The following is a 22461-nucleotide window of genomic DNA, read 5'->3' as shown; positions in this document are numbered from 1 at the left end:
ACACAGAGGAATGAAACACAGAGGCCTGTAACACAGGGACCTGTAACACAGAGGCCTGTAACACAGAGGCCTGTAACACAGGGACCTGTAACACAGAGGCCTGTAGCACAGGGGCCTGTAATACAGGGACCTGTAACACAGAGGCCTTTGATATTGTATTTTATAACAGAGAACAATTACAGACTTCAGATACAAATTACAATTTAGATCTATAATAAAGTGATACTGTGTCTCATACCACATGTTTAATCATATGTTGTCCGTATCATGGCGAGAGTCTGTTAAAATCTTACATAATATACATTAATCGAGGTCAAAGATTCTGAAATAAAATGCAAATCGAGGCGCATATCTAGGTCAGGATAAAAAAAAAATCCTAACACGATATTATCTATTGTTTCCTTGGTTGGTTGTGATTGTTTCTATTGGTTTACTCTGATTTTAGTCTGATGTGTAGGAACCACAGACACCATGGATCAGAATATCGGAAAGTGTATAAGTTTTGACCACGTGCACACTGCTTGTAGTGACGTTATACAGTCGAGGATCGCGAACAGCTGTTTCTGGGAGTTAAAAATAATAATAGGCGATGTTTCCGATATCGTATTTCATTTATAATTATTAATATATCATCACCTCTGTTTTTATTCATAATGATGGGTTTTCTACTGATGTATGCTACTTGGATCCTAAGATAAGCATTCCCCCTACACGTATACCATATGTTTTTATTTCTGCATGAGTTGACTTGGTCATACATTTCACTCGGATCCGATCGTAACATCTCGGTCAAGGCTCGGAATACACATGTAAATGATTCCGAGCCTTAACGGAATTTGCCGAGGAATTGCGCGTGACTTGGGTCTTGTCGATAATTCTGATTGGCAACACCTGATTTCGTCAATAAATAATATTTGAACGCTTTTAAACTAACCTGTTTTAAAACTAATACGATTCTCCCCTAATACAAACAAAATAAACTTTTTGACAAACGGGTTTCATCCTTAAAATTACTAACTGTATTTGCTTTAACAATGTCACTTCGACAACCTCGAGGAGACCAACAATTTGTGTCATTGGAATTGAATTAATAAAACACTATCAGATAGATTGCATTTTGTATATACAGTATACTCTAACCGGTTAATCTTAAAGAATAATTACCTCAGTAGCGTGTAAGTTAGCACCCTCGCATCTTCGCTAGCCAAGGCTTCTGATTACGTTACATTCCACGAACCCTTGGCAGATGTAGTCAACTCTGGCCCGCTAGCGGAGATTCGAAATTACCACCATTTTCACATTGAATTTTCTACCAGTAAAAACGAGCGTTACAAATGTACTTCATCGATGATGTTTACAAGCACACATTAAGGCTTGTGTCATTTTTTTTTTAGATAATGTGATATGCGATCAATAACTTCTATCAATCAATCCACCACTCCTAATGTTTCCCCAAGTTTTGTACGTCTCTGTTTTATGGTGAAATGCCATGACATAGTCGACAAGGTATGTAGCTCTGTACTGGGCGCCGCAATTTTTGTTTAATGCGAAACCAAGCCTGAATGTAAAACGCAATTTGATTGGATGCCCTAGGATTCCAGAGCGCGACGGTTTGAACATGGATATACAAAAAATGTATCTGCTAAGGGATCGTGTGGTGTAACGCAATCCGAGGGCTTGGCTAGCGAAAATGACACCTTCGATACTCCTTTACTCTCGCTATCTTCATCCTTGAAATACGTCATGTTAAAATCGAAGGGTCAATCGCCGTCATCTTATGGATAAAAGCATAACGACTACTTTGAACCAATGAATCCCGAAGTCCCGATACCGTTCATTGACTGGCTTTGAATTATGTTGCCTCTGTAGCCTTAGACAAACATCAGCCTAGTGGTTGGTAAGGTTTTTTTTAAAGTTTTTGTTTGTCCTGACACCAATCAGATAAAAGGTCGTTTACTTTCGTTTTTCCTGTATACCAAGGTGCAGAAAGCAAAAGTGAACGTAAACCAAAGAGTACCGAGGATGGTACCCGTGAGAGGTAATGTTTTATCCATTAGGAACTCAACATTTCCTACCGTTCTATCGGTAAGTGTAGATAAACGGATTATAGTTTCCACACATTAAATGACAATGAAATCATGGACAAAACTAAATGTGTAGTACATTCTTGATCGCCCGCATCTTTCTATATTACAAAAGGTATTGTTTTGTCATACAGGTGTCTGCAGGAAACTTTAGAGGACTGACATAGGGCAACATAGGTGGGGATAGAGACAATACAGGATGTTTTATCTAACAGAGAAATAAAACACAGGTTTATTATGAAACAATCAAAATATGAATGTAAAAATGAGAATATTCAAATGATCTATAAACCTCACGAAACGAGAAACATGACAATTATATAAAAAAAAAATAAGGACATTTCGTAAACAGTCTCGTGAGTAGGTGTGTGCGTAATTTATCAAAGTTCTCTAAAACAAAAATATTAAATAATGATTCGTCACGTCATTGTAGTGAAGTTGTAGAAATATGAGAGGTGTGTCATAAACGTCAGATTGTCAAATTTCATAAAAATTCAGCTGTGGTGTGAAGTTACTCCAGGTGTGACAGGTAAGCGAGGCACCTGCTCCGTTTGGGACAGATATGCGAATTCATCGTGAAATATGATGCAGAGTAAAATGTTTTTGTTCATTTTTAAGATTTTTAGTATAGTCATCCGGTATGGAATATTGAATTTATCAGATTATGAAATTTCAATTATGGGTTTCTTATATATGTAGAATTAATCTGTATTGCTCGCATTCCGGGGTAGATTTTCACCACTCTAATTTGCATATCTCGTAAATGTCTGCCTGAACCCTTCATAACCATACCTTGGATTGTTCTGTGCAACGTAAAATATTGTTGTCAAATACTCAATGCTTTGAGATTGTTGATAATGTTGTTGCTGCTGCTGCTACTGTTGTTGTTGTGGTGGTGGTGGTGGTGGTGAGCAACTTCAAAATGATTACTTATGCGAAAAGCTTTGTTTGAAATGACCTCCGTGTAATGAGATGTTACACGATATCAACTCTGGAACAGCCGACGCATGCTTTATATGGTACAGTATGTGGTGTGATCTGTAAAACATGATACAGGCACTTTCTGAATTTCAATAATTCGAGATAAGGTATCTGACGTCATACATCTTGCATATCACAAAAAAACGCATCGTATTGGCTTTAAACAAGCTAACATGCCTCTCAATAACAGGTGGGCGTGGCTAGAAACGGATAAATACGAGTGTATACAAACAATATACACGCAATGAAATGCCAAAGCGAGGCTCTTTAATTACCGGGGATAATCTTTTATGAGAAATTTCTTCGAGGACATCTTATCGAGACGTCAAAGAAAACGTCACTTCCGGTACTCCTAGAGTACATTGTTTTCTTCTTGCCTGTCACGTCATGTTTATACGTATTATAAAGCAGTCTTGTGTAAACAAAAGCTAGTAACAAGACAAATCCAAAATATTTGCACGTGCCATTATTTACTCTGTAGGTATGTAAACGTGCTAATGAACATCATCGGGAGCTAAAGTAAACACGTGCAGACGCGCATGTAGTTCAGCATGCCCTGTAATTGGTATACGCAGCAGCTACCCCTCGATACAGGTCCGTCCAATAAGGTATAAAGTCTATAGATATGGCATTTTATTAAGGAGATAGTGAATATCAAGAAGATTATTGTGATATATGGAATTTTACTGCAATGGAATTATAAAGACAACATCACCAATAACGCACTGAAATATGTTTATGGTATAGTTCAGTCTTAGGTTATAACTGACGTACTCCATCATATAACATATTCTTTATCTATCTTTCCGTCTGTCTTGTTTATTACCATCACTTAACACTCCTATTATTGGCATGATAGGTACTTACATATACTCACACAGGTCTAGACTACTTCGTGTTAATGTGTTTCTTCCTATAAATAAACCCCTCTATAATGTAACGTATCCGCGAACTGTGATACGTGATAAGCAAAGTCCATATTACCATGGAATAGCCAAATGCATGTCGAGAACACTGGTCAGTAACTTACACACACATGTATATGTTTCTTAGTACTGTAAACGTGGAGATTCACGCTAATCATGCCGAGTCCTTTTGATCGTGAAAATTTCCCTCGCCCGTATTATTTTGATATCAATTTGCGTAATCTCGAGCTACAAACGAATGTGGATCGATGGCGAAAATTACCCCAACGCGTATAGTTTACATATCGAAATCGCAAAATTAACCCCCAGCGAAAATAACCACGTTTACTGTATGTAAATTAGATAAAGTCCATTGATGATGGCAGATGATCATTTTTCAATATTTAATAAGACCTCGAATTGATGACTATTGGCTAGTCCTCTGATTGTCCTTATCCTGTTCCCTGCTCTGTAGTAATTTCTATTTAGATACCCTAACTTGTTATAAATGTAATTTAGATATACTGATTGTGTATGTTAACAATCAAGGGACACAAAGGTAGTCATTCTGTTGATGTAATGAACACATACTCGACAATAAACATCTATATCTCTTTTGTAGCTAAACTTTATGTACAATATGACACGATATCTACTCTTTATTTACATACACAGGTTACATGGAGCTTCTTAATTGTATTACCAGCGGCCGGGAAAGAACAGTTTGGTTTGTTTTTGTTTAACGTCCTATTAACAGTCAGGGTCATTTAAGGACGTGCCAGGTTTTGGAGGTGGAGGAAAGCCGGAGTACCCGGAGAAAAACCATCGGCCTACGGTCAGTACCTTGCAACTGCCCCACGTAGGTTTCGAACTCGCAACCCAGAGGTGGAGGGCTAGAGATAAAGTGTCGGGACACCTTAACCACTCGGCCACCGCGGAAAGAACAGACTCGGCAGACCATGACGCTTAAATAAAAATTGGCATGTATTAAGTGTTTGGTATTATCATTTTAGCTGAACAGAGTTATTCCTGATAAATACTTAAGTAAATGATGTCACGAAAATTTAATAAACCCATCATGCTCATGACGTATGAAACAATGCAGTTTGTGATGGATGACATAGGCGGTAAAGCGAAGAATTCTGTGACATTTTTATTATTATTCCATGAAGTGCAATTCTAGGTAATCTCCAAAAAGACTGGCAAATGGACCTTTTAAGCGATAATCGTAGTATCCAATACACGTGTAAAAGCTCGTGATTACTGTTGGTGTATTATTTACACTGTAATTCTATAACAGTACCACATTAGCGGACAGACACGAGACAATTGTAAAGTAATCAGTTAGACGTTAACTATCGGTCTCACAATCTGCCAAAGGCAAATTGACGTAAATGAAAACCGTACAAAGAAAAAAAGGAATTATATACGTGTTCAGGCATCTTTATCTAGTAATAACCTAAAATTATATGTAGCTAGCACATGCCTTGATCACAGAATCTTGTGTTTATTGTTTTAAGTATACTTTATTGCCAAACGCTTTGCAAATGAATCGAACATACAATGTACGTTTTAACTAAATATTTGCTATAGTTATCTTCGACAACAAAGAAGACAAAAATATGCAATAAATTAACTTAATGTTTTTTTGGAATGCAACTGTGATATTAAGGAAGAAATACATCATGTACATGTTTATTTAGCAGAAAGGATATAAAAGAGACATGAAGAGATTATTCAGTGATTGTACAGCTACCAGAGGCGAATGTAATGTAAAACGTTTAAATCATGCTTTACCAAAGGACGCAGTTGTCGAATAATAACTATAAACCTCACAATGCCACCCTTCTGTTCGTTGATGGTTGGTCAGTGATACATAGAGATAGATGTGTTGTTATTCCAAGGTAAACAAGGAGAGTGATGAAATCTGGAAGCATTCCGGTCTAAGCTTGAAATATGTAATACGAATTTATTAAACGAAGATGAAGTAAGGCTTATTTTTAGCTAATAATGCCATGAATATGTAATATAATGCGCTTTTTCTTTTTCAGGTAGATTTGAATGGTGGTTGGTTTCCACATGGCCTGTATCTTGTTACTGACCCTATTCCCTGTCTGTGATTAATTGAGTGATTTGTTTAGTGTGAGTTTACAAACTGTGGTGAAGTGACAGATTTGTGTTTAATACCGTGACATCATTTGTATTCATCACAACATATTTAATGTAATTTAAAAAAAGTCCGTCCATGCCAGATGCCGTTGAAATGGTTCATTTAGACACTGCCAGAGCTGTGTCTGGTCTTTCCCTTTACATCTTCTTGTGCATGACACTTTTTTTTCATTTTGTTTTATTACAAGATAAAATGATGTCAACACACACTCACATTCACACATAATGAAAAGGCATCATCATCATAATCATCATCATCATCATCATCATCATCAGCAGCATCAGCATCAGCATCAGCATCATCATGTTACACGTCATCACCTTGCTATAACAATAATCATTATCATTCTTGTGCGACACTTTATTTTGAAACTGAGGACACTTTAAGTATATAAGAGAGAAAAACGCAATTCCTTTACTTACTAACTACTAAGTCAGACTCATTATAGCCTCACCATTAACAAGAAACGTGGATATTGAAATTGTGAAGGCCGGCCGACACGTGCTTCGCCTTGATAGGTTGTGATTATGTTTTATATATACAATGTACATGTCGGTGTGTTATATATCAATGTGGCTTCCTGAAAGAAAACTAAATATGGTAAGGTCGTAGCTATATAATCTGTCAACATATCGTCTTATGCTTGACAGATTTACAAGCTTGGGGTACGAAAGTACGACAACGTGCCAACAAGTACACATAAAAACTCGGCAGATGTCGGAGTTCTATGTAGTCTAAAGCGTAAGGATGTTGAGCATGATTCACAAAACTAATGAATAATTTAAAGTTTTCAATTTAGAATTGTTTTTGGACGTGACGTTCCAATCTAATATGTTTTACCTGGTTTATCTGATTTTTGTCTTTACAATACATTAATTTCACTGCAATGAAATTACTTTGCTTGCCCAATCCTTCGCCAAGTCGGCATGCATTACAGTCATTTCGGGAAATTCACTACGGGAGCGTTCGATGTACAATGTATACCACTCTGTTGGGGCTGTTCGATATGACAGCAGATTATACATTGTTATCTGGCTTGACGTTGAAATAACACCTATGCTGCCAATCAGGCGTTTTAACGGTATATCTCATGTTTTTGTTTCATTTTCATCTTATCAAAGTTGTTAAGTTCAAATATGTTTTGATGATAATTTGAACATGATATAAATCATTTAATTCAGTATCAAGTTTTACTGCTAAAATGATTACCCGGTTGTTTATCACTCAAATAACAAGTCACATGTTGTTTCATTTAAAAACAACCGAAACCCTGTTGCGTTGCATAAACACGTTGAACACAAATAAATTTTCATATTTCAACGCTTATTTAAGTTTAAAACAATTGTATACAATCTTTGTCTGTTTTTCGCTTTGGTAACTCTACCTTTTTGGGCGCAAATTACACGAGTTTTGCGGTACATGTGTAACTAATATAACATATCTTCCAGAAAAGGTCAAAGGGTCTTAATTAAGCAACAATTATGACGTCAAATATTAAGCACGTCAATAATGGGGTCAAGACATTCGATATATACGGATACCACCTAGATTTAAAGATTGGAGGTCATAAACCGGAAATAAACCGACCACTTTCTAACATTTTCGGGAGTCCCGTATAAATGTAATCTTTTGTCATGCGCTTTCTTCGTTTTGGCGATCTGTTGTCTTTGATTTGATTTGATTTGAGTTTGTTGGAGAATAGCAGTTATCTTGCTGGTTTTTCATATACAATTTATTCTTGCTTGTAACAAGCATTTTCATAGCCTTAAACTTGATGTTGTCCTCCAATAACGAAATTATAATTAGCCGATACAGCGGCATAATGATTTCTGCGATGAAAAAAGTCCATCAGTAAAAAGCAGCTTTCCTGAAAGGATTGCGCAAAATAAATTAAATTATAAGGATACCTCTCCCCCCCCCCCCCCCCCCCCCCCCCCCCCCCCCACACACACACACACACACGAGAAAATATATAAATACATAAGTAAATAAATGAATAAATCAATGAATATATAAATAAAAGATTAGCTTACATGAAATTGACAGTGCAATTGATATCTCTAAACCATGAAAACATATGTCTTGTGCCGGTGAATATCCATGACTACTGTACGTTGTAAACCTAATAAGTATGCATGATCATGCATGGCAACGACGGTTACATGTACTTTGATATCGCATGCAATGATCAGGAAGTTAGTCAATTTAAACAAATGTCAATTTCATGTACATCTATATGATGAAGTATATATTATACATCTCAACGTTTAGTGAGGCATTTCAATTAATTTTTTTTTTTTTACAAATTACTGTTTGGAAATACAACATAATCAGAAAAGTTCGCCGGAAGGAAGGTGCCTCCTGGACCGGGGTCGTGCAGCAGGCTAGGCAGGGTGCATTATCATGTGATAAAGCACAATATAGTCGTCATGGCAACCCTCATTTGCCTAGCTCTGCTAAAGTACAGGTAACTCGTGTTCACTAACGCAACTAATGCCCTCATAACAGGTAATCGAAAGCTATAAGAACGAAATAATAACTGAATCGTTTGATGAATTTCGATAATTTGGTTGGGAAAAAAAACTAATCACATTTATTATGCGATCAATTCTTCGAGCCATGTTTATGTCACGTGATACCTTTATATGAATTCAGTCATGAACACTTAACCCAGTTAGTTCAGTAATGTCTAGTTGGGTAAGTACAGGAATTGATTGCGACTGTTAGCGTGCAGCGGATCTGCATTTCCGTTTTATCTATCACTGTGATTTATTTACATTGCTTTTTATTTATATTTCTCGTCCATCACATTCATGTAGCGTTTCATGTTAAAATTAGACATGGAATTTGACGCACATCCGATAAATATCAAAGGTGCGGCAAACACTATGGTGCTGCCTATATTGTTATAAACACATCGTCACGTTCCCTACCATCTCATACATATCTGGTTGACAAAGATCTGTGAGCATTCATACTGATATGAATATCACTGACATAAGGGAGGCACAGCTTGCACAAATAGATATTTTCACCGTTGCTCCTAACCCCATGGGATCATTACGAGGGTGTATTACAAATGAATGTTTTTACAGTTGTTCAAAACACTTTGTAAAAAGAATGATAATCAGTGAATATTTTCACGGATGTTCCTAAAGCTTTGGTAACAGGAAAGCTTCATCGACGAATATTTTCACGGATGTTCCTAATTCTTTGATAACAGGAAAGGGTCATTAATAAAGATATTTACGATTGTTCCTTATGCTTTTGTAACAAGAAATGGCCGAAAAGAATATTTTCATGGTTATTTCTAAATCTTTGGTAACAGGAAAGGGTCATATTTGAATATTTTCAATGAAGTTCCATGATGTGGTATCAAGAAAAGATCCAAAATTAATATTTTCACGATAGTTCCAAACGCTTTGGTAACAAAAAATGTTCACAAATGAATATTTAAATGATTAATTCTTACTGTTCGCTAACAAGATAAGGGTCGAAATGAATATTTCTACGATTATTAAAATCGCTTCTGTATAAAAAAAAGTTAAATATTAATATTTTCACGACATTTTCTAACGCTTTATTGAGGGAATATCACTTTCTCATGGTTATAAGTATTATTTCGGTTGCTCGAATCGCTTTGGTAACGACGGATTTATTCATAACGGAAATACTTTATATTTTTGCTTTCTTGTTATACATTTGTTTGAATTGATTCCATCAAAACATTGTTAAGACTTCCCCTCAATAGTCAAGCATTGACAAACCGATTTGATTTCAACTGTTTCCAATCAAAAGATCGATCAATCAATCAATCAATCAATCAATCAATCAATCAATCAATCAATCAACCAATCAATCAATCAATCAATCAACCAACCAATCAATCAATCAATCAATCATTCAATCAATCAATCGACGAATGTATCAGCAGTATGGGTTCTACCTATCACTTAGTGTAGCATAACCTAAGCAATGTAAATTATCGAGGCATTTTTTACGAAGTGGTAATCATGGCAAAAGTATGGCGTATGGAAACAAACGCCACACACCAATCCATCTGATATACAATGTAGGGAAACAGCATATGTGCATGGTGTCTAGGTTACTCCAATGAATGGAAATTTAACTTCGCCTCATTTGCACAACAAAAGTACTTCTTAGATTCAAATCGGGACATAGGATTGCGTGTTTTAGCGAACTTTTCCGATTTAGAGTGATTTTGATTTACAGTGTAGAACATTTGTGTTGCCATAGGCTGTGTTGTAACGTATGCTGTGGGATGTCTGTTTCGTTCTGACCAGTTTTCCAGGTCGTTACGACAGATGAACACGGAACGGGCTGGCAATAAAACCTAATTATTTCTATGACTTCCGCTGGGATTGACGTGACACAATGATAAATGCCAATGTATATTTACACAGCTATCTCACAATGGCACACTGCAGCAACGGTTATTGCATCTGCGGAGACATGCTTCAGAATTTTCAAAGATATTTTTTTTTATTATTACTTGTATGACGTTTAAGAATACAATGCTATAGTCATGTCTTTCTTCATTGAAACTAAAACGTCAAAAGTACCGTTGCTACAATCGGTTTCCACAAAGTCGTAACAATAATATCATTGTTTTATCGTTTCTGACTTAAATTTGTTCGTTTCAGTTCAAATTGAGCTTGGACCTCAATGCCATTGTACTTGTATTCGAGCGAAAACTTGTTGCCAATGACACAGCAGTATATTTAGCGGGTTACAATAGGTGACTGAACACAGTGGTGCTACAATAATATATGCTCAGTCAAATTTTGGATATAATTCTTCTGTGTCACATTAGACTGCAATACAACTCAAGATATTGTTTCGCTATTAATAAAAAAAAAATCAGCAATGGTAGAAAAAATCGCAATGAAAATCAGTAACACTATACAGAAAAGCTCGTGGCGATAACGAATTCTCCAACTGTAGCTACATAAAACTTTATTTTTGTAATAAGGTTTTTGGGTTATTCGGTATAATTGGGTACGATTTGTCTACGTAAAACTATCATGTAGCATTGATGAACTTGAATAGCTTGATGACCATCCTTCTACATGTACCTTCAAGACATACGAATGTGTTTCCCGAACCTATTAGATGGTATTTCAGAGACATATCACAACAGTGGATCAACGATTAACTCCATATCAGAAATGCAGGACTTTTCAGCTACTCACAATAATGGTGTAACATTCTGGCCGGATTTCACGTTTTTTTTTTATAAAACATCCTGAGTATATACTCGTCCCCACTTATTTTATTGGCTAAATTAGTCCGCGCTATTACGGTCAATCTTGAATTGGTCAGATGTCCGTGTGATTTGGCCTTTAATTGCAGTCGACACGCAGGCTCCGCTTCTGAGTGAACTACTCCGGCCAGTTCCCTATATACAGTGCTCTTGAAGCGTTGGCATTTGTGCCATTGGCCAGCTCAAAGTGGCATAAAAAGCTGATAGAATTTGTTTCGGATCAGTTTCGGTAGCACCGCCTGTGTCCATTGACACTGATCGTGTAACGGGTGTCACTCTGGAGACCTGATATTGAGGCAGGTAGTAAAGTACGGATGAAGATCAATTGTGCACAACAATGTACAATGTATACCCAGTAATATGGCTGACGTAGAAACTGTTGTTCATAATCATATTTGAGACCAAATGCCATGAATAAGTTATTAATATGTTTTAACTGTGTAGCTCACATAAGTGATTACAGCATGTATAACGATCTGACATATCTACAAGTAAGATATATCTACAATGGTATACGTACTATACAACAACATACCCTAGAGTCGCATTATACGTTTTATACTTGAAATGTAACTATAAATATCTTCATCCAAAATATTACTTGCGCATTGTTTATTGATATAGTTCGCATATACCAAAGCACAAAATTGACCATACATTTTAGTATTAGATTATCATAACACGTCGACAGCATAAAATAGTGTGTTGAAGTTTGAATTACAACAGCTTATCGAAATCTGTGATAGCCCTGCTTCCCTTTAAAAGATGTCGCTATTGATGCAGTGTTTAGGACCGGAATATTCCGTACTTTAGTGCAAGCCACGGTGTCAATAAATGCCTATGTACATATTTACCAACCAAGTCCAGTGAAGGATTTGTACTTAATTAAATACCATTGATCACACTCGACAAAACAAAACGTTCGATATCACCTTTCGACCCCTATACTCAGTTACAGACAAAACCAACATACAATGTCAACATCGGGTCGCCCAGATACAGTTGTTTGATCGTATTAACAAAATAACTGTGGAAATGTAGGTTATGTGAGGTAAATAAGACATCCTCGGGGTGTCTGTCTTAAGGAACCTTATGTAAAGGATATCCTCTGTAAACTTGTTGTGAAATGGTGAGAGAAACAAATACACATGCTCTCGTTGCCTTTTCATTACTATCGAGTTCTGTATATAGCTGGGGAATTATGCAAAATCAAATTGGATCTACTAGGCTTGATATGTGTCCTCGTCATTGATGGAGAAGTTTACGATGCAGAAGTGAACGATCAGGAGATGACAAGCTGTCAACCAAAATCAAGGGATTCATTTTAACAAAGCGTCTTCAACTTTAAGTCAAACAATCGAATATGATGTAACCACCTATGACGTATACATGTGGTCATATGTTTCTGTCCGGCTCAGTCACTTGTTCAGTATATAATTTTTCATCCGGATGATCAACACAATTACGTATCAATATATTCTGAAAATACTTGTTTGGTCTCGATGTACATGTATTTACGCTCATAATGACATTTAATCACTTATATCTTTCACATCTAAGTATCAAAGAAACCGATAAAGCTTCTGTGTGCATTTTTACGTCATACGTCATATATTTATTTGATTGAGATAGACTCTACCACTACGATATAATCATCCCCAGACCAACCCCCGATAATGTTTTGAGGCTGCAGCTACTCAACTTTGCAGAAAAAGACAACGGGTTTGTTGTAGTAATCAGATTCGTTGGTTGCATGCTCTGCATTATGCTCCCAGTAATTACTACTGAGTCTATCTGTGTATCGCCTGTTTTTACTTATTGATAATAGCCCACTCTTTCCTAAATCATTCTCCAAACACATGCTCTTATGTAAATGGAATCTATTTCTTGAAACGCAACGGCGTATATCTGAAAAATGCATTAGGAAATTAATCACTGGTCGGTGCTGGAAATTATACCACTTCTATGGATCATCGAATATAATTCAGACCTGGGGTTTCTTATAATAACTGTTATTAGCTAAATAGTGGAGTACGTGGCTATTCGTGTTTTGTGGAAATGTATGTAAATATGTTTCCTAGCCTACACGAACATGCTTTGCTTGTAGTTTATCAAGCAAATATATTATGACAGATCGGAGATATGTTTAATATTCCCTATCGACTTACGTGCCAAAGAAAATATCTGAAGAACTGTTTGTATAATATTCAATATCAGATAACATCCTTGATAATGAAACAAATACTTACCAGGCCAAAGGATGTTCAACTTTCTAGCATTTCTGAAAGAGTAAGAAAACAAATATGAAAAGTTTGCACATTTTGCCAATAAACTTGATACCAATTTAATTTTATTAACATCGGAAATTTGGTGTTTCGGCAAAGTTGACTATGACCCAACGATAAGTAATAAGATATGCTAAGCAAGTTATTGGTATTTATATACTACGTAATGTTAAGGACAAGAAACTGGTCGCGAATTCTGGGGAGGGTGTTTTAGTTGCAACGTTTTCCTTAACGAAGGTACGCTGCTGGCATCGTTTTTTCGTCGCAGAGGTCGACTGCTGACAACATTTTTCTTTACAGGGTCGACTGTTGACATCGTTATTATTTAAAGATGTTGACTGCTGACAGCTTTTGTCTTTAGAAAGGTCGACTGCTGACAATTAGAGAGGTCCACTGCTGACAACGTTTGTCTTTACAGAGGTCGACTGCTGACAGCGGTTGTCTTTAGAAAGGTCGACTGCTGACAATTAAAGAGGTCCACTGCTGACAACGTTTGTCTTTACAGAGGTCGACTGCTGACACTTAGAGAGGTCCACTGCTGACAACAATTGTCTCTACAGAGGTCGACTGCTGACAATTAGAGAGGTCCACTGCTGACAACGTTTGTCTTTACAGAGGTCGACTGCTGACAGCGGTTGTCTTTAGAAAGGTCGACTGCTGACAATTAGAGAGGTCGACTGCTGACAACGTTTGTCTTTACAGAGGTCGAATGCTGACAACGTTTGTCTTTTCAGAGGTCGACTGCTGACAACGTTTGTCTTTACAGAGGTCGACTGCTGACAATTAGAGAGGTCCACTGCTGACAATTAGAGAGGTCCACTGCTGACAACGTTTGTCTTTACAGAGGTCCACTGCTGACAATTAAAGAGGTCCACTGCTGACAACGTTTGTCTTTACAGAGGTCGACTGCTGACACTTAGAGAGGTCCACTGCTGACAACGTTTGTCTCTACAGAGGTCGACTGCTGACAATTAGAGAGGTCGACTGCTGACAACGTTTGTCTTTACAGAGGTCGACTGCTGACAATTAAAGAGGTCCACTGCTGACAACGTTTGTCTTTACAGAGGTCGACTGCTGACACTTAGAGAGGTCCACTGCTGACAACAGTTGTCTCTACAGAGGTCGACTGCTGACAATTAGAGAGGTCCACTGCTGACAACGTTTGTCTTTACAGAGATCGACTGCTGACAATTAGAGAAGTCGACTGCTGACAACGTTTGTCTTTAGAAAGGTCGACTGCTAACAACGTTTGTCTTTACAGAGGTCGACTGCTGACAACGTTTTTCTGTACAGGGTCGACTGCTGACAACGTTATTTCGGACAGCGTTTTCATTCCAGAGGTCGACTGCTGCAACGTTTTCCGGACAACGTTTTTCGTTCTAGACGTCGAATGCTGACAACGTTTTTCGTTCCAGAGGTCAAATACTGAAAACGTTTTTCGTTACAGAGTTTGCCTGCTGACAATATTTTTCTGACAACGATTTTCGTTCCAGAGTTCAACTGCTGGTAACGTTTTTCAGACAACATTTTACGTTACAGAGATCGATAGTTGATGGACAATCCTACAGTGCAGGTTTGCAATTTGAGGGCACATTTCATGCTTTATTTGGAAAATGTGTGAACCGCTGTAACCTCAAGAGTATACTGTATACGACTTGAAATAGCTTTGACCACTCTCGATAAATCAGAAGACTGCCACGACTGTTCCTGTTGTTTTTGCTATTGTCAAAGGTGTCTATATTGTTCCTTTGTTCCTGATTCGTCCTTTGTCTATCGATTCAGAGCCTGTAGAATTCTGCTTTGCTTGCACTTTCCCTTCTTATCATATTTCCCTGTTTAACACATTTGTTGGAGTTGGGGATATTCTATATTATCTATTGAATGTCTTCTTTCCCCTAGTCATGATGATACTGTACCAAACCACCTTTATGTCGCGTACATTGAACCACTTTAATGTGTAATCGTGTTTCCCTATTTCAGTCGTTCATGCCGCAGACAAATTGGAAGCAAATGGACGATAAGAATTTGATGTCTGTCCTCGGGTTCTTTTTATCAAAATTACACGTCTGTGATAAGAAACTTTATTGTTATATACTTAGATCGCTTACAAAACTGTTCTATCCATTTAAATGGAATAACACTTTTGAAAGATTTTTAATGCTTTGGGAGTATAAGCAAAATAGATTTTTTTCGGTAATACTTTGTTACTGCACACAGATACAGATTGTATGTACATGTTTGTATCTGCGTTTCATGCGCATTTATGAAAACATATCAACAGACTTGATGTTGAAATTATTGTTTGGTTCAATAGATTGATCTTTCAGAATATATTTCATGATGGGCGTAGTTTCAAAGTGAATTCCAAGCAACAAATATAATGACACAATGTGTTTTATGTACAGAAGCTAGTGTTTATGCGATTAGCTAGCTGTGAGTGTTATATGAAGGCGCTCCAAATATACTTGATTATAGAAATCGAAGGATGCAGAATTTTGTTCTGAACCAGATACCAGTATCCATATAGATAACTACGTTGTATACGTCCGAAGCGAAGACTTGGATGTATGGTACGTAAGAGACTTTCCGGCTGAATAAGCTTGTAAAAACATTAATACACATCAGAATAGCGGCATTCGATCGTCCTGTGTCCCGTAACATAGATAGGAGGCGATGCCCAAGGCATCAGTCAGCATGCACATGATAAGCATTTTTTAAATCATGGTTAAGGGAGTACTTTACCCTTAGAAGATACATGTATATATACTACACGTTCTTTCCATAAAGGCTAACTATGTAAAACTGTTATGCAAGCATTTGATCCTTAATGATAAATGCACAAAATGTAGATACATAAAAAACAAACATGTCCATGTGAATCAAAAACATTCCCTCAAAATTGATTTCCAAAATACGTTTCATGTTTCGACGTGATGGAAATAAAACGTTTGAGTTGTTAAAACAATTATATTTCAATATGAATGAACTACATACATGACAGTTTCAATCTTGTGCTTACCTGTACTACGGACACGTATGCCTTTATAGAATCATATCACTTGTCATATACATGTATTTGTATAGTTTGGGTAGTTTTCTGAGATATTTCTTGATTGGAGCTAACGTTTAAAAATAAATAAATAGATAAATGTAAAAATGTAATTAATAAATAAATGCAATAAATAAAAATAAATAAATGTTATAAATGAATAAATCAATCAAATAATATTACAATTAAATAATTTATTAAAAAAAGAATTTAAAAAATTATTAAAAAAAAATAAAGGTAATGTGATAAATAAATAAATGATTCGGCTATTTAACTAATTATCTTTTAATAAATCATTTTTAAATATTGCATCTTATTTATTTTATTGTTAAAGAACCTGCATATGGGACAAAGCAAGGCGTCCAGCTGGTTATTTTTATTATCTGTCATATAAACACACATCATATAGCCGATCTCCATTCATCGTCTTTACCCGCTGTCTTTCAAACAGACATTATCTTGCTACAGAAATTTGTCCAAATAGGAAAATGCACTCTCATGATTGTTCTACAACACTATGTCTATATCGTATGTTATCTGTTCTGACAATAACGCAATCCATCATTTTCGACATCGGTATCACTTAATGTTAAGGACAAACAAGGATGAAATCACTTTGCATTAAGAAAGCATATTATGAAAATGACCTGCAAGTACAATTAATTGAAAATTGCATTTTTGAAACAAATATTACATTATACGTCATATGTAAAAAGAACGTGGAGAAGAGGCCGTGACGTGTTTGGACATTGTTCTATGGACATTACTGATGACGTGAGCGTTACGCATAAGTTCTGATGCAGCACAGAATGTAACTTAGTATGCAACGTGCAACTGGAATGAACAGAACTGAAGGTGGAGTTTATGTTAGTATTGACATTAACAGATATGTACGATCGTCAAAGAAACTGGCCCTAATGGTTAAGATTCCTCTAAAATGCTACAGGAATCCCCCGTTTCATAAACCATTTTATTATCAAACCTGTTGAACTACAGTGATGCTGTGAAAGATCGTGCTATTATGCTCGGCTTTATAGGACACTTACGCAGAAAAAGGTATGTATCCGATTCAATACCAAGAGCAGAGACACATACAGCTAAAGAGGTATTCGGTCTCCGATGTAAAACCATGGTAGTTGAATCATAAGTTTTACAGAAACAGGTACGCAGCCAACTTCCAGATGGTAGTGATTCAATAACTGTCCTGGTAGGTAGACAGCAGGCATATAAAATCGGTCTGTGATAAGTATGTACTGTCAATTATTAATTCACGCCTCGATGTTATCACATACAGGACTGGGGTGATCCATATGTTGGATCACCGTAGTTTCTCATCAGACCTTCATCAGGTTTAAAATATATACCATTAAAGTAAATATAGACATTTACGCGGAATGTCTCCAATCTATAAAGAAAACCGGTCGATAAATAGCAGGGTACAACGCCTGAGCGATTTTCGATCTAAATGCAAGTTTGAAGACTACTGAAATAATTGATTTTCCTTTGGAGTCTAACCGTTATAGCCGCATGTTATAACTAGCGCATCTTATAATTACAAAGAATTCATCATCAGCGAAATGCGTTATCCAGTTAACCAACTTATGTGAAAGGTTTCAAACCTTGTCGACAGCCTGAATATCGTTCGAATTACATTGGTTTAGAACAATAATATGGCGCTCTGTAAAATCCAAATCCAGGTGTGCTCAGATTCCATCACTACTATTTACTATTGTTTGATTGATGATGATGTGGGTAGAAACTTTCCAGACAATGACATCTGTTCTGGAAAAATCATCTATCTTGATTTCAACTCAGGGTTTTAACTATCATGAATCTTACAATGACGTCATCAGACAAACATCCGGTCTGATTAGCAATATTGGATCTGCCTCTATCAGACGCTTGGTTTGTCATTAATTCTGTCTCGATCAGACGTTTGATATCTCATTTAGAGGCTTTGATACATTGTACCAGAATACTGCTGCCAGAACGAAGGAATGCAATGCCGAACACGTGTTTTCAGATATCTTAATGTGCACAATTTATATATTTTGACATAAAACAAGTACGTTCAACAACACTGGTTTGATTCATGAGGTAATACATTTCCCGCTTCCTACCAGGTATCAGAACGAGGGCCTGTCAGAATGCTACTCTCACATCCACCTCTCCAAAGATGTGTTACCTTGGGTTTCAGTTTTCTGTTCGCTATCGCAGTAACGTTGGTCATTATAATATTGGATATATTTTTAAATCTGGGTATTTGCTTTTTTACTTCCGGTGTATTTTTATACATTGTAACTATTCAGCACATTAGAACAGTTGTAATATCAAACGATTTGATTAGAATAACTACATAGAAAAATACAGCATGATGATTCCATTCATATCTGTAATACGTTCTACGTTGTTCTACTAAGCCAGTCATGAAAAAAATCTTTTAACCTTTTAACCGGTGGCTTGGGCCTGCATTCATCTCCTATATGGGAAGATATGAAGGGCTACTCTCCCTTCATGGCAGACAGCACGCAATAACCATTAAGGGTATTAATTATCTTCTCTCAGCTACAAAACGTCAGCAAAGAAAAAATACCATTTAATAGTGTGTTCCACACATCCCCTGGATTAAACAAGACTTAATTTCTCCTTCCATGATATCCATCACGTCTGATACTGATCAGATACCGTAATCGATAACAAGTTATACACACCACGGTCTTTTGACCTTGTTAGTGTAAATTAGCTGTGACAATAGGCAGTTATCGTGTTTTACATGCTTCTCTCGTCCCTATCAGTCTGTTATCGTTAATGGACATTGTACGATGACACACTGATATTGACACCTCAATAAATTTCGTAATGAAACAAACACCATGGTATCATGATATGAATTTAAAATGGCTTTCAAATAATTCTGATTAAAGCAACATAGCAATGTATACATGTGTCAAAAGAAGGTGTACATGTGTTATAAGTATGAATATTTGTGTTATAAGAAGGTATATATGTGTTCTAAGAAGGTGTACACGTGTTAATAGGACCTACATATGCTATTAGAAGGTACATGTATACTTGGATTATAGGAAGGTGCATACATGTAATGAAGGATAAACATGACTTATTAGAAGGTGTACGTGTAATATTAGGAGGTATACATGTGCTATAAGAAGGTATTGTTATGATAGGCGAACTTGTGTTAAACCTCGATGATTCGAACTTCGTTGATTCGAATTTCTCGTTGTATCGAACTTTTTGCTTGGTCCCGAATTTCCTCACTATATAACGCTACTAACGAACCTATGTATGATTCGAATTTTTATAAATCGAAGTTTTCGGTGTATCGAACTTTTTTCATGGCCCGTTACCTAAGATACCATATGTAATTGACATCTCATGATTCGAACAAAAAATCTACCTGTACTGACCACTGGACAGGTGTTTGTCGCGACCCCCGCGGCAAGATTTCACACCTCTCCCACAAATGCCCTGACTGACAATAGCGATAACGATAGCGTACGTTGTCACTCCCGATCATGAGGTTAATTAATAATCAGACTAAATTGATATATAAATGGTGTATTTAGAAGCCATGACATTTAATCACTCCGGTATACCATACCGGTAGTCGTCTTTGATGATCTCCGCCGCCATTGAAATCAGCGGTTGGTGAGTAAATTTTACGGAACAGTAAAACAAGCGGATCAATTTTAAACAAAAACAATTAGCGATGTCTTCACTCATATTCAAAGTGTCACGTTTCAAACTTATACATAAATATCCATGTAAATCGGTTATTTGTCATTCAATCATGCATTCTCCAACTGATCGGCATTCCATATTTTATATGCACATAACGTAAACACGTGTCTTTAGCAGACAAACGTTAACGTAAGTGTGTATTGTACTTTTGCTTTATCTATTAGACGGGATATAAGTGTTTTGTAACAGATACATAGTTTGCTTGATTAAAAAATGTTTAGGTATAATTGATGAAAAGTATTTTAATGGGTTTGGGGTAAATAAACTAAACTTTTCGATGTGAGCCTGAAAGACGACGATCAACACGAAGACACCGAGGACATGTAACGTAGCTATGGTCATTATCAAGAAAACAACGATCTATTGTCAACCATGAATAATTCGAAGTCCCGCTGTTTCGAAGTTTTTCTGTTAGTCCCTTGAACTTCGAAACATCGAAGTTAGACTGTATTTGAAGGTAAAGATAATCTACCTGTGTGATTGGAAGGTGCAAACGTGTTTTATTATATTGTGATGTTATATTTGTTTTGTTAGAAACAAGTAACGAGTTGATCCTGATAATTAAAGTCCTTCCTTTCACGTATTAGTAGTAACATAAACCATACTTGTAAATATGTTGATACGATAAATTAAAAAAAAACACCTGATAATCATTAAAGAATCTTAAAATAGTTCAATATTACAACAGGTACAGTTTTAATTGAGAGAGAGGGAGAGTGGTACATAAAAGAAATAGAGAGGTAAATCAGGACGAAAGAAATATATCAAAAAGACTTATCTACATAAAACATAAACGTAAAAGGTCCCCCGTAGATATCGGGATTAATTTTATTAATTAAACATCGATAAAAATCCCATCAAACAACATTTTGATTTAGTAGCCTTTGAATCTTTGTCTCATTATTTTGGATCAACTAAAAATGTTGGCAATACTGAGGATTAGATAGGAAGTTTTTCATATAAATATACTGCGATGGAATGTTGTTAGGTGTGGGCGTAACACAACGGTGGTGAATGTTTATGTCTTTCGGATATTGTCTTTCTGTCTTTTATGTCAATCGATAGTGTCAATAACAGTAAAAATTAAAGGTTGTACCGTGGATTCACGAGAAACAAGGAAACAATTTCATAAAACTGAACGTGACGGTATACCATTTCATCTCACTGTAGCCTTAAACGTACGATATACTGACAATACACATTATAAAATGGAAGAACGATCAGTTCTGTTAGTCATGAAAAGCACAGTAAACGCACTAAACGTACAACGGCGAACACATGTCTGATGGCTAGGGATGACCTCCCCCTTATATATAAGTTATCCAAACAATATACAACACTACTCAGATTACACAAGGAAAGTAAACAGATATTCCCTGCCACCAGAGATAATTCGTATTGTACATTATCTACTGTGTGTTCAGAAAATCAGTATAGAAAGCAGCCAAACATGCCCTGTTCCACGTCCAGTCGAAATGTATCTGTCTACAGGTTTGGATATTCCTCCGAATTTAGAAGTTATCTTGATTGTGTATTCATTCTATTCATAAAGATGACATCTGTTCAATTCGTCAGTATTTTACAGGAACCAAAATACATGCGCATCACCGAGGTGTTGCTCATCTCTATAGCTGATATCAAAGTTTGGGTCCGATGGAAATGATAGAATGTAAACATGCATGCTGTCATCATCTTGAGTCTGTTGTGATTGATGGAACTGCGCATTGGGATGTTCACGAGGGGACAGAGATTAACAACCCCCAGAAAAGAATGATATCAATGATATTATGTCCGAATAAATCTGTAATCTTTAATATATATATATATATACAATGTACTTCTGACGCAGGATAACCATTCATGAACCCATTATCAAACCCACAACCTCACGGGATATAGAGATTCGTGTCAATTTGTGAGAAAAGGAGACAAGTCTCACAAATA

The 22461-nt window shown here is 36.4% G+C and overlaps 1 protein-coding gene across 2 annotated transcripts in view; it reads right to left on the bottom strand.

Annotated features, from left to right (window-relative positions):
- The window catches only part of LOC117339716 (dopamine receptor 2-like), a 138413-nt gene that overhangs the window by 21490 nt on the left and 94462 nt on the right, over window positions 1–22461 (bottom strand). The window contains exon 3 of one of the 2 annotated variants that reach the window (XM_033901433.1): window positions 13674–13705. The gene's annotated coding sequence lies outside the window, so the exon portion shown is untranslated. Of the gene's footprint in view, window positions 1–1164; window positions 1376–13673; window positions 13706–22461 lie in introns of those variants that run through there. The other variant, XM_033901434.1, reaches the window with a different exon arrangement.

This window comes from Pecten maximus, chromosome 12, assembly GCF_902652985.1.
Source record: "Pecten maximus chromosome 12, xPecMax1.1, whole genome shotgun sequence".
Taxonomy (NCBI): domain Eukaryota; kingdom Metazoa; phylum Mollusca; class Bivalvia; order Pectinida; family Pectinidae; genus Pecten; species Pecten maximus.
Note: the sequence above shows the minus strand (reverse complement) of the source record. Positions and strands in the feature narration are given on the sequence as shown.